The following is a 13,023-nucleotide window of genomic DNA, read 5'->3' as shown; positions in this document are numbered from 1 at the left end:
ATAGGGGGTCATTCAGACCCGATCGCACGCTGCATTTTTTGAAACCGTGCGATCGGGTCTGAACAGCGCATGCGTTTGGCCCACAATGCGCAGGCACCTTGGCGACGAATCTAAAGAAGAAAGAGATCGCACCGGTGATCGCAAGAAGATTGACAGGCAGAAGGCATTCGTGGGCGACAACTCACCGTTTTCTGGGAGTGTCCAGAAAAACGCAAGCGTGCCCAGCCATTCCGGAGGCGGATTCCTGACGTCACCACCTGTCCGGATAGTCACAGCGGCTAAGTAAGTCCTGGGCTGTGCAGAAACTGCACAAACTTTTGTTTGTGCAGCTCACTGCACAGCCGATCGCACCCCTGCAAATCGATTACCCCCACCCCTGTAGGCGGCAATTACCTGGTTGCAGCAGTGCAAAAAAAAAACTGCGTGCGACCAGGTCTGAATTAGGCCCATAGGCCACTACACCCCAACATGACCTGACCATGGGACATCATCAAAATACTCACCTAATAAATCAGGGGCGACAAATTTTTTGAAAATCTAGGAGCCAGCTTAAAAGTTTAGGAGACACACTTTCGTCTACAACCAAAATTTCCAAAAACTTCTATAGAACATCAATCTTGACCCTTCATTGCCCCTCAGGTTTCCCCACATGCCATCAGACCCCAATACATATGCATCTCCAGTGTCCAATTCATAGTATGCCCCCAATACATACTGTAGTATGCCACGCCACAGTGCCCCCAGAGTATGCCACATCACAGTGCACCAATGCATAGTCTGCCACACCATTGTGCTCCAGTATACCACACCCAAGTGCCCCAATACATAGTATTCTACACCACAGTGGACCCAATATATATTATGCCATACCATTGTGCCCCAATACATAGTATTCTACACCATAGTGCACCCAATATATATTATGCCATACCATTGTGCCCCAATACATAATATAACACACAGCAGTGTCCTCAATACATAGTATGCCACACCACAGTGCCCCAATACATAGTATGCTACACCATTGTGCCTCAATACATAAATGGAAAATTATGGGCTCCTGACAAAACTTCTATACTTATTAGTATAAAGCATGTGTACATTTTGTTGCTGAATTATGACTAGCACAGGAAGAGCCAGCACAACCTGCTCAGCAAGGGTATGAAATACAGGGAGGCATCGGTCTGGGAAGCAGGGCCGGCGCTTCCATTAGGCAGCTGCCTATGGGCGGGGGACCTGAAGGGGCGGCCCGTAGCCGGCCCCTGGCATCAGCAGTACTAATAATGAGTCACGCAGACTCATTACAATACTGTGTGTCACAGCTGGCCACAGGCCCTAAAGAACAAGGAGGAGTTTGTCCGGCTGGAGAAGAGTAGGGGGAGCACGATCAGTCCACATATCTCCCCTGCTCCTCTCTATAGTGGATCTGTCCCCCAGCGTGAAAAGATACACAGTGGTCCGGCGACAGGGGGATGTGATCTGCCCTTCAGATATCCTCCCCTCTTTTCTCCCCCTGCTTCTACTGGCCAGGCGCCGCACTGCTCCACATTTACAGGCTCTACCTCTGCATGACCTGTCCTCTCCTGCAGCCAATGAGTGATATCCCCTTTCCCCACCCCCTTTCTCTGTCCCCCCTCCAGCTCTGCAGTCTGTACAACATGTCCCCCATCGAACTCTCCTCCTGCTCTGTAGTGCACACAGCCTGTCCCGAGTCCCCCCCTCTCCTGCTCTGCACAGCAATCCCCCCCCTGCACAAAGTCTGACACTGACTCTCGCCCTCTCCTGCTCTGCACAGCAAGCAACTCCGCCCTCCCTCTCTGCTGCTCTGCACAACCTATCCTTCCTCCCCCCCCTCTCTCCTGCTCTGCACAACCTATCCTTCCTTCCCCCCTCCTATCACTACCTCCTCCCCCCGCCCTCTCTCATGCTTTGCACAGAATGTCGTTCCCTGCAGGCAGAAGGTCCCATCTCCTAGCCCCTATTACCGAGTCCCCGCCCCTCCTGTACTGCCTGGTCTGGATGCTGCTGCAACTGATGTGTGAGGGAACACAGAGCCTCCTGCACAGAGGTAAGTACCTGACAAGGTCTGTGTACTTATTTATGTTATATGGGTGAAGTGGAGGGTGTATACTTATATTGCTTGGGCAGGTGGGTTGAGGGGTGCAATGTATCTGGGGGTTTATAGCAATTTATCAGTGGGTTTTACATATATTATCTGGGGAGAGAAATAGGTTGAGGGGTGTAATGTATCTGTGTGCTTGTATATTTATGTTAACTGGTAGGAGAGGTGGGTTGGGGGGTGTAGTAATGTATTGTAGAGGGTTGTATATTAATATATTTTGTGTATGGGTGAGGTGGGTTGAGTAATGTAGTATTTTTTGGGGGGCATTGTGTAGATTATTTTGTGCGGTGGGTATGGTAATATACTGGCTTTATTGAAGTTACTTTGTAATTATATATATATATATATATATATATAAAATCTAAGGGACACTACTCTATACTTATTCTACTTGATCTCTCTGCTGCTTTTGACACTGTGGACCATCCTCTCCTACTGCAAATTCTTCACTCCATTGGTCTACGTGACACTGCCCTCTCTTGGCTGTCCTCCTACCTTTCTGACCGTTCTTTCTCTGTCTCCTCTCATGACTCCACCTCCCCCTCACTTCCACTACCTGTAGGGGTACCCCAAGGTTCTGTCCTTGGTCCTCTTCTCTTCTCTCTCTATACGTCCTCACTAGGTAAGCTCATTAGTTCTTTTGGTTTCCAATATCATCTCTACGCTGATGACACCCAATCTATCTTTCCTCTCCAGACCTCTCCCCTGCTCTCCTCACTCGTATCTCCAACTGTCTCTCTGCTACCTCTTCCTGGATGTCCCAGCGCTTTCTTAAACTTAACATGTCTAAGACCGAGCTGATCATCTTCCCTCCCTCCCGCATAACCTCACCTCCTACAATCTCATTATCTATTGATGGCACTACTATCTCCTCTAGCCCCCAAGTGCGCTGTCTTGGAGTAATCCTTGGCTCCTCCCTCTCCTTCAAACCACACATTCAGCACCTCTCACAAACCTGCCATTTTCATCTAAAAAATATTTCCAGGATCAGACCCTTTCTGACCCAGGATGCTACTAAGACTCTTATCCACTCACTTGTCATCTCCAGACTGGACTACTGTAATCTGCTCCTGACTGGCATTCCTGACAAATACCTCTCTCCACTCCAATCAATCCTCAATGCTGCTGCCCGGCTCATCTTCCTCACCAAACGCACTACGTTCTCCTCTCCTCTCTTACTAGACCTTCACTGGCTCCCCTTCCCTTTCAGAATCCATTTCAAACTTCTCACACTCGCTTACAAAGCCCTCACCCACTCCTCTCCCATCTACATCTCTGACCTTATCTCCCTTTACACTCCCACCCGTCCTCTTCGCTCTGCTAATGCACGCCGACTCTCCTGCCTACGGATTACTTCCTCCCACTCCTACCTCCAAGATTTTTCACGTGCTGCACCACTTCTTTGGAATTCCCTACCTCTCCCCCTCAGACTCTCCACCTCTCTACAAAACTTCAAACGGGCTCTCAAGACCTACTTCTTCACCAAACCCAGCCAAATCTCATCCTAACCCTCTGTTCTACGCTCTCTATGTACCCCAACTGTGTCACCCCTGTCTGTCTACCCCTCCCCTTTAGAATGTAAGCTCTCACGAGCAGGGCCCTCTTCCCTCATGTGCTTATCCTTTCTTACTTTAATAATCTTCAACTGCACCAATTCCATCAGTCTTCTGCCACTTGATACTTATTCCAGTGTCTTCTGCTGATGTAACTATGTTTATTTACCCTGTACTTGTCCTATACTGTCATCAACTGTAAGTTGCTGTTTTCCTGTTTGATTATTTATGTACTCTGTAATTGGGCGCTGCGGAACCCTTGTGGCGCCATATAAATAAAGGATAATAATAATAATATATAACCAGTAATCCCTAGCAAGCAGCGGCACTCGGAGACTGACACATAAATACTTAGAAAATGCTGTGTTTTAATCCATAGTGGTGAACAAAACCATCCAACGATTCGGGGTGCTAACACCCCTTTGTCAAGGTGAGAAAACAAAGGGGTGTTAGCACCCCGAAACATTGGATGGTTTTGTTCACCACTATGGATTAAAACACAGCATTTTCTAAGTATTTATGTGTCAGTCTCCGAGTGCCGCTGCTTGCTAGGGATTGCTGGTTATGTGACGGTTTCCAAAAGGCACCGGAGCTCTCTCTCTCTCTCTCTCTCTATCTATATATATATATATATATATATATATAAAATGAGGTGTAGTACTGTCACATGGGAGGCTGATGAAGGGGAGGGCCCAAAGCGTAATTATGCACCTGGGCACACCGCTCTCTAGTTCCACCACTGGTAGCAGTAGATTAGCAATGAAGCAATATCTTAGTGGCATCTTAGTGACAGCTCAATATGTTATAGGATGGACCATGCTGTCAGTGTGATTGGACGATCATTGATAATAGTGACAGCTGTGTGTGTTCTAGGATCGGGCTATCACTAATGTGTACACTGTACAGATGGTCCGGACTATCAGTCTGTAGCAGTGATTGGGAAGCCGTGCTTGCCCTGGGTACAACACTTCCCCACTGAGCTCACCCTGTGCCACAGGCAACGCCCAGCATTGTCTGGCAGCCATGCTTCTGGAGCAGGGACAAGATCCATGAGCCATACTCATCGGTGTGACTTCACTTGTCACTGATGTAGTAATGCCAGACCAGAGCTGTTCGGCCAACCCCATAGTGATCCTGGAACCCCTCAACCGCCACCCCCACTGTCCACAATGGTCCCCTGCGACACGCCTGGAACCCGAGTCAGCAGCAGCACCCACTATACACACTGCACCCTGCAGATACACTACCACTCCCCCACATCTACTAACCAATCACAGTGGCAGCAGCTGTGGGAGGTCCCGCACCATATACAGGAACAAGCCAACCGACAGTGCCAGCATAGTAAGGTGGAGCTGAACCCTGACACAGATCTATCACCTCCACACTTTTTCAACTAAGGGTATGAGTGTGTGTTGGGGGTGGACATAAGTTTGCCTAGGGTGCCAAATTATCTTACACCAGCCCTGCTGGGGAGGTGCTCTCCCCATTCTGCTACCCTGCTGTTGCTGCTGATGTCCCTGTAAAACTGTATGACAGGCAGCGGCGCCGGCAGCGGGAAGTGCAGCTCTCAGTGTCAGGGCCCTCCGGCTCCCTCTGTCCTCTCTCCTCCCTGCTGCATCTGTCAAGCTCTGTGACAGGCAACAGCACTGGCAGTTTGAAGCTGATATCCCATGTAGGTGCCGTTCACTCCCCCCTATCTCCCCTCCTGTGGACAACTGGACATATGTGTAAGGGGCACAACTACTGTGGGCATTGTGTGTGGCACTACTACTGTGAGCATTATATGTAAGGGGCACAGGAGAATGTCTATGTTACATTTCGCTGTTGTTACTCTGTAGAGTCCTTCAGCATGAGCTTGTGCCTGCTAAATCCTTGATATATTTTCAGGCTTTCCCATAACTATATGTGCAATCTGTGATGTCAAAGCCTGCCCAAATGATGTCACAGCCTGCCCAAATGATGTCACACATATGCATACTTACCTACCCTCCCAGAAGATGCAGGAGACTCACGATTTTTTTCGAGTACTCTCCCCGCACTCCCGGAAAGGTAGGGGCTCCCCTGCATCTCGCCTGCTTCCTAATGAAGTGGGAAGGATGGAAATAAAATCAATGCAATCGCGGCGATGGTGTGTAGGGGGCGGGTTAATGACATGACAGTCCGGCACTGCCCCACGAAGTGGACTACTGCATCTCCTCTCTGGGCTTCTCCCAGACAGGAGACAAAATAAGTAGGTATATATATATATATATTCTTTACAGCTAGGCCATGTTCCGAACAACGCATTGCAAGAACATTAAGAAACCTCAATAAAACTAACAAAAGAGGTCATAAAGAAGAAGAAATAATTATGGGGAAGAGTAGAGAAATAATGGTATATGGGAGTCATTCCGAGTTGATCGCTCGCTAGCAGTTTTTAGCAGCCGTGCAAACGCATAGTCGCCGCCCACAAGGGAGTGTATTTTCGCTTTGCAGGAGTGCGAACGCCTGTGCAGCAGAGTGGCTGCAAACACATTTTGTGCAAAACAAGACCAGTCCTGTAGTTACTTATCCTGTGCGATGATTGCTGCGACGAGTGACACGGTAATGACGTCAGATACCTGCCCAGCAAATGCCCAGCCACGCCTGCATTTTTCCAAACACTCCCAGAAAACGGTCAGTTGACTCCCAGAAACGCCCTCTTCCTGTCAATCTCCTTGCGCGTTCAGCTGTGCGATTGGAATAGTCGCTAGAACCAGTGCAAAACCACAAAGAACTTCGTACCCGTGAGACGCGCGTGCGCATTGCGGTCCATACGCATGAGCAGATTAGCCATTTTTTTCAATGATCGTTACGCAGCGAACAAAGGCAGCTAGCAAACATCTCAGAATGACCCCCATGTGCAGGATACTGAGATCTATAGATATACTAGCATTAGCATAACACTAGCCAAAGTTGTATATCAATAGTATTTTTTATACATTCAGATCTTAAATGCTTACAGTAGACAAACACAAAGGTGACAATTAAAATTATAGGGTTAGAAATCCTTTATGTGTGCAGAATATCACTCAGGCTTATTAATTATTGCTAATAACATAGTACGTCTTTTCATTAAATCAGATTTTTCTTTAGTGCTATATAAAAACTATTTAAGAAGTAATTGAAAACATATAGCAGCTTCCCCCTCCACTTTTTCCCTGAATCAGTGACTAATAACAGTTTTTAAAGGACATATTCACTAAATGTAAATATTGTAAATATTCTGATAATGGGGAGTGTGTTTTCACATTACTCAGATGGCTCAATTCGATTAGTGATATTGCAAAACAAATTTGAAAGCATTAAAATTCCATTGACATTCATAAATCACAGAATATATTCTTATAAACAGTTAAAATGCTTTCATTATTTAAAAATGTTGAATATCATTTGTTTTAAATAGATATCAAAAGAAAATTTAGACGGCCAGCCGCTGCAAAAATCAAACTGTCCGATCCAGGGGTTAGATGTCCCTTGTTTAACCAGGCAACCCTACTGCTCTGGAAGGCGAAGGAACATGCCCAGAGGGTAACGAACACACTCTCAAATCTCATTAAAGTTTCTGTACTATAAGAATAGATGTTTATTTTAATGAAATATTTTCTGGGCAGTTGTTTTCCTTTCTCAGTGTGTAAAATAATGTTTAGATTAACAGATTCCTCCCTGCCTGAGTTGTGAAGATTGGATGCCGGAGATTTTCTCAACTCATCTCCTAAACTGGATATTTGCAAGTGAACGTTCAGAAGGTCTCATTCAGGGCTGGGTGCTGCGTCATTTCGGTCGCTGCTGTCCAATGGTTTCTCCACTGCGCGTACTTTGGAGCTGCAGTGAGCATGTACCACGATGGACGGTACTGCACCTCCGGGCGTAGAGTGGAGGAAGCCCCAGCCTGACTGACAGTCTGCAGGCATTTGGAGATGGGAAGGGGGCGTGTTTCAGAAAACAGAGGCGTGTCTCTTCAGTTTCTAAGGTGTACCGAAACCAGGTACTGTGATTTTACTGTGTATTATGCAGCACCATGGGCCTTAATAATGAATGATCTTGTAACCAAAAGCATGTGGGTTGTAGAAACTGACCCATTAGTGATAATGACTAGGAACCCCTAGGCAGTGCAGCAAGTAGAAATTTTTTCTTAGTGGTACTGATAGTTAAAATGGGTGTGGTCATGTGTGACGAGGGGGCGTGGTCACACATAACTAGGGGAGTTGCTACATGACAATAGGGGCATGGCCACATTATGCCACACACCATAATGCCCCTTACACATTATGCCAAACACCGAAATACCCATTACACATTATGCCACACAACGTAATGCGTATTACATATTATGCCTCCCACCGTAATGCTTATTACACATTTTGCCACACACCATAATGCCCATTACACATTATGCCACACAACGTAATGCCTTACATATTATACCACACACCATAATGCCTATTACACATTATGCCACACACAGTTATTATGCCACTGACACTATTTGATGTCCCACACAAAAAAATGCCCCTTATAAATTATGCACCAGTGCAGGGCTGATGGTACTTCGTACCACCACCAGATTTCTTAATGGTACTCCGTACCACCCCACTTTCAGCACGGTCCCTAGGAATATTAGCACACTGGGCTTCTGAAGAGTATTTAAGCTGCCCTTCGGCACAAGCATAGCCCTCTGCGGTAAATTCAGTAGTTTTCCCCCGCTACTGGCACTAAGGCGCTCCAAAAGAAGCAATTCAATTGTTGATCTGTTTGGGCGGGCATAGCTGTGGGGGGACACATCTCAGCTTGTAGCCTCCTGAGGTAGCGATCTATAACGTGCAGTATGTCGGGACTTTTGGTATCCAAAGCAGTACTTTAAATGGGTTTAGCTGCTTTGCGTGGCTAAACCCGGTACCTCCGGGTCCGCACACGAAACAATTGAATTGCTCCGATGGGCACCCACAAAACAATTGAATTCCCCCCTCTGTATCCATAAAAGGACATATTCTTTTTTTTTTAGGTTAAAGGTAAATGCTAAACCACTAGTTCAGCACCTCTTTGGATGGCAAATCTCCCCTCTGTTATTTGCATGTAATACTGTATTACTAACCACTGCCCAGAACTTAGTACTGCTCACTGTCAGTAATATATGAAATCATATTTTATTACTGCATTTATTAGTGCAAACATATTCGCAGTCTATATACATTTCTGACTAGAGACCCACAACTAAATTTATTCTTCCTGCTAATATGCTACATCTGTTTCCATTCTAAATGGGTCAGAACGGAATTTTTGACTTTCCCAAATTGTAACTACAGCACTAGGATAATATTGTAACCCGAGACACCTCTCAGTAATACATAATTGAGTGTGGATGACCTTTCAGTGCTGTGCTAGAAATAAAAGGAAATGCGCTTTACCACCCTGGTGATAATTGCAAATAAAGCAATTTACATTATCCCTATTCATATTATCCTCCAGATTGTCATAATCAGCTGCCTAAAGAATTAAGTGCATCCCATGACCTTGAAGTTCTCTCTGTGGATGGCTCCTTTCAAGTGTCCGAAGCTTGCAGTTATCAATCACTATTGTCTGCCTTTCATTACACACAGGGACGTCTTTTATTTAACCAGCTGGGATGACCTAAGAGCTCCCATTGCTGTGAGAGAAGCTGGATGAAACTTCCCGGGCTCCTTGATGACATATCTGTCGCTTTTATTCTGTTTCTCCCCAGCGCCTGTGGCGCACCACTTATATCCGTAGCTATTCTTAGCGGCGGATTTTATTCTGATTATGAAGATTAGTCACCGGCAATGATTAGAAACATAAAATGTAATTGCCTAGGTGGTGTCATCTCTGGCAGCTATGGAAAAGAGTGGCTGAATGACGCCAGCGCAGGACAAATCAAACAGGGGCCGTCTTTTTTCCGTCCTTTTTCCAAATGGGCCAAAGTGGGTAAATTCAGACTGATGTTAGGGACAAATAAATATTTGTATACTATATACATTATATATACACCCATATTTATGTGTATTATCAAGTAAATCTAATGTTTACATTTCACTGTTTTCTTGATGATGATGATGATGATGATGATGATGATTATCATCATTTTATTTTCTCCAATAGGACTCAAGGCCCTTTACAGCTAGTATGAACATAATGTAATACAGAGGTTTAGATTTGCATGAAATACAGAAACCATGGAGATAATACATCACGTGTGGCAGCCATTTTGGGTCATCAGTTGGCCCGGCAGTGTACTACCAGGCGGAGTGCAGTATGCTGCGGCCGGCCATTGACCATAACAAAGAAGCAGAAGGAAGCAGTCCATAAAAGAGGGCAGCTCCTCCCTTTCCCTCCCCTCTCCCCCTTTTGGATATATATATATATATATATATATATATATATTATTTTTTTTTAAAAACATGTTATTAGCTAGCAGGATTCTAGGAGCCTATGTTGGTGGGATTGCAATAATTCAGGACACCTCACCTCAGTGCCTTAATGCTTCTTCTGCCCTAGTAGACAACCAGAAGGGGATCCTCAGGCTGTATTGTGAATGCCACTAGTCACAGGGTAGAGCCACAGTTTGCCCAGTTAGGACCTGTCTTACAAACTGATTCAGGATTCAGGATGATTTCAGTTTCTACTGTTCCCATCTGTCAGCTCAGTAACAAAGAGACGCTTTCTCGGTGGAGGTTTCTGGCATTTGACTCTCCAAAGTAATGGCACTTTTAGAGTTGGGGGGGTATGTTGCTAGCTCACAAGACACATAAGGGTTGTATAAACTGAATGCATTAGATGTAAGAGATATGTCCTACATACCTCCCAATACTCGAGACAAAAAAGGGTCATGGTCATAAGTCATGGGGGTGTGGCCTCACTGCTTAGCCTCTATTCACATGCTGAAAAAGTTCATAGCTTGTACCCAATACTGAACATGAACTGAAGACGGCATCATCTGTTTTGTCTCTATGGGGAGAACATTACGGCATAGGAATTCCCAGATCCCTACCCTGCATGCTCCATGCTCCTCCCCTCCCTACTACAGGCTAATGGCGGCCTAAGGTCAGAATCTGGCAGCTAGGCGATAGCAATCGATATAACTTTACAATATACTCTTCACCAGGACAAGCTCCTTCTGGAGTAGCAATCTTTTTCAATAATTATGCAAAGAATAACATTACTTACTGCTGTGCGTAGCAGCGATAATATTATAATATTGGGTCCAAATTGCATAAGTACATAAATAGGGCCCTTAATCTTCTGTTTTTCTAAAATAACTTCAAAGAGTGACACCATTGAGACTTGAGTGACAGAATAATGTTAAATGGCTATGGAAATATCATTCTTGTTCTAGCGCAGAATGGACTTGATTTGGTCAGAAGGATAATGGGCACTTCCTGTTACAAAATGGAGCAGACAGGAAGTGGTATAGATGGACAGGCACCACAGAAACTAATTCCATGCAGAGTCAGATTAAAACCCTTTGGGGCCCTATGAAACATGCTGGTTTGGGCTTATTTCCCACGTCGGTAAGTAAAAAACAAAAAGACAGGTTGGGGTAATCTAGGCTTAGGTTGCATAATAGATGACCCAACTATGCTTCCAGGGCCCTCACACAGCAGTGGTACAGTACAATTGCGAGTGAACATTAGGGCATATTTTACATGTTGCTTGGGGATGTATTTAATGCAATTACCTTACATATTTTATTGTGTTTTATGTGCGTAGAGACGGCCGATGATTTACACAGAAATAAAACGTACACACACTCCAGCCCATAAAATGCAGATTCCAGGAGTGTGAAGTCCTGGAGGGACCCTCTAATTTTACTCTTAGACGCTTTGTTTTTTTTAACTTGGCACCAAGACAGCCATTATGTAATTTTCTATTAAATACAAGAACTATATTTTCTTAAATATCAAGTTAGTTATTTTATGCAAAATGCATTTCTTCAATTTGCCCTGTCTATTTGGCTAATAAGAACCTCCACTGCTGTTTCTACACAAAGGGAAACTTATTCTGCAGCCTGGACAAACCACTATCTATCCATCACTGTCAGCTCCCCACTACAACTGTCTTCTGTTCTTACCAGGGGAAAAAGACCAACATCAATCTCCATTCAGCCAGAAAACGGGATCTATGAGTGTGGTCAATGGCTTTTTTTTTTCTTTCAGTTTTGCAATTAGGAAACGAGTCTTTGGGCCAGGTGATTCCCACCGCAGCAGCCTCCTTGGTAGAGACACCTTGTTTTCATAAATGGACTGAAAAGATCCCCCGAACTTTCTTCCTGCTAGAAGGTATCAGGAGTGGACTTACTGGCTTCTGAGAGCTTTGTGAACAGACCACATATGTACAAATACTCTACACTGGCTAGACTCACTTTCCCATAGTTCCATAATTATACAGTGCAAAGAGGACATTTTATTTTGCAGTGGGAGATTTATGAAAGGAACTAAAGGGGTGGAGATGACGCAGTTTTAGGGGGCGTTCCTTCAATTTTACGTCTGCTGTGAACTAGGATTGTCCAGTATTGTTAGTGTCACATTTTGCTCCATTAAGTTGCACGTTGGTGGATAAGCACATTTCCCATCGCACTTGGCCCCACTTTGGCCCTCATTCCGAGTTGTTCGCTCATTGCCGAGTTTCGCTATATTGCGATTAGTCGCTTACTGCGCATGCGCAAGGTTCGCAGAGCGCATGCGCTTCGTTATTTTACACAAAAGTTAGGTATTTTACTCACAGCATAACGAGGATTTTTCATCGTTCTGGTGATCGGAGTGTGATTGACAGGAAGTGGGTGTTTCTGGGCGGAAACTGGCCGTTTTATGGGTGTGTGCGGAAAAACGCTGCCGTTTCTGGGAAAAACGCGGGAGTGGCTGGAGAAACGGGGGAGTGTCTGGGCGAACGCTGGGTGTGTTTGTGACGTCAAACCAGGAACGAAACTGACTGAACTGATCGCAGTGTAGGAGTAAGCTACTCAGAAACTGCAAAGACATTTCTATTCGCAATTATGCGAATCTTTCGTTCGCAATTCTGCAAAGCTAAGATTCACTCCCAGTAGGCGGCGGCTTAGCGTGTGCAATGCTGCTAAAAGCAGCTAGCGAGCAAACAACTCTGAATGAGGGCCTTTGTGGGAGTCTGCTCATATTTTTAAAGCAGCAATCATTTACACTTAAAAACCCTGTTGGTTTTGCCTTAGAAATGACTGCTGCTTTAAAACACGGACAGACATGCACAAAGTCCTGCATCTCCGGCAACTCGCAGCCTGTTACATTTAGCTCCTGGTTGTTAGCAGCAGCGGTATCACTAATATGGTAATGCAGCAGGAGGCGT

General features: G+C 45.3%; 1 protein-coding gene and 1 long non-coding RNA gene across 5 annotated transcripts in view; one reads left to right on the top strand and one right to left on the bottom strand.

The window, feature by feature from the left end:
- Positions 1-13,023, bottom strand: part of PRDM16 (PR/SET domain 16) — a 795,203-nt gene that overhangs the window by 92,226 nt on the left and 689,954 nt on the right. The window lies entirely within an intron of this gene.
- On the top strand, positions 5,713-7,272 carry LOC134965551 (uncharacterized). Its single transcript, XR_010188430.1, has 2 exons — positions 5,713-5,905; positions 7,100-7,272. It is a non-coding gene; the product is annotated as an uncharacterized LOC134965551 (long non-coding RNA).

The sequence above is a fragment of the Pseudophryne corroboree genome, chromosome 10, assembly GCF_028390025.1.
Source record: "Pseudophryne corroboree isolate aPseCor3 chromosome 10, aPseCor3.hap2, whole genome shotgun sequence".
Taxonomy (NCBI): Eukaryota; Metazoa; Chordata; class Amphibia; order Anura; family Myobatrachidae; genus Pseudophryne; species Pseudophryne corroboree.
The sequence above is the reverse complement of the archived record's forward strand: the minus strand, read 5'-3'. Positions and strand labels throughout refer to the sequence as shown.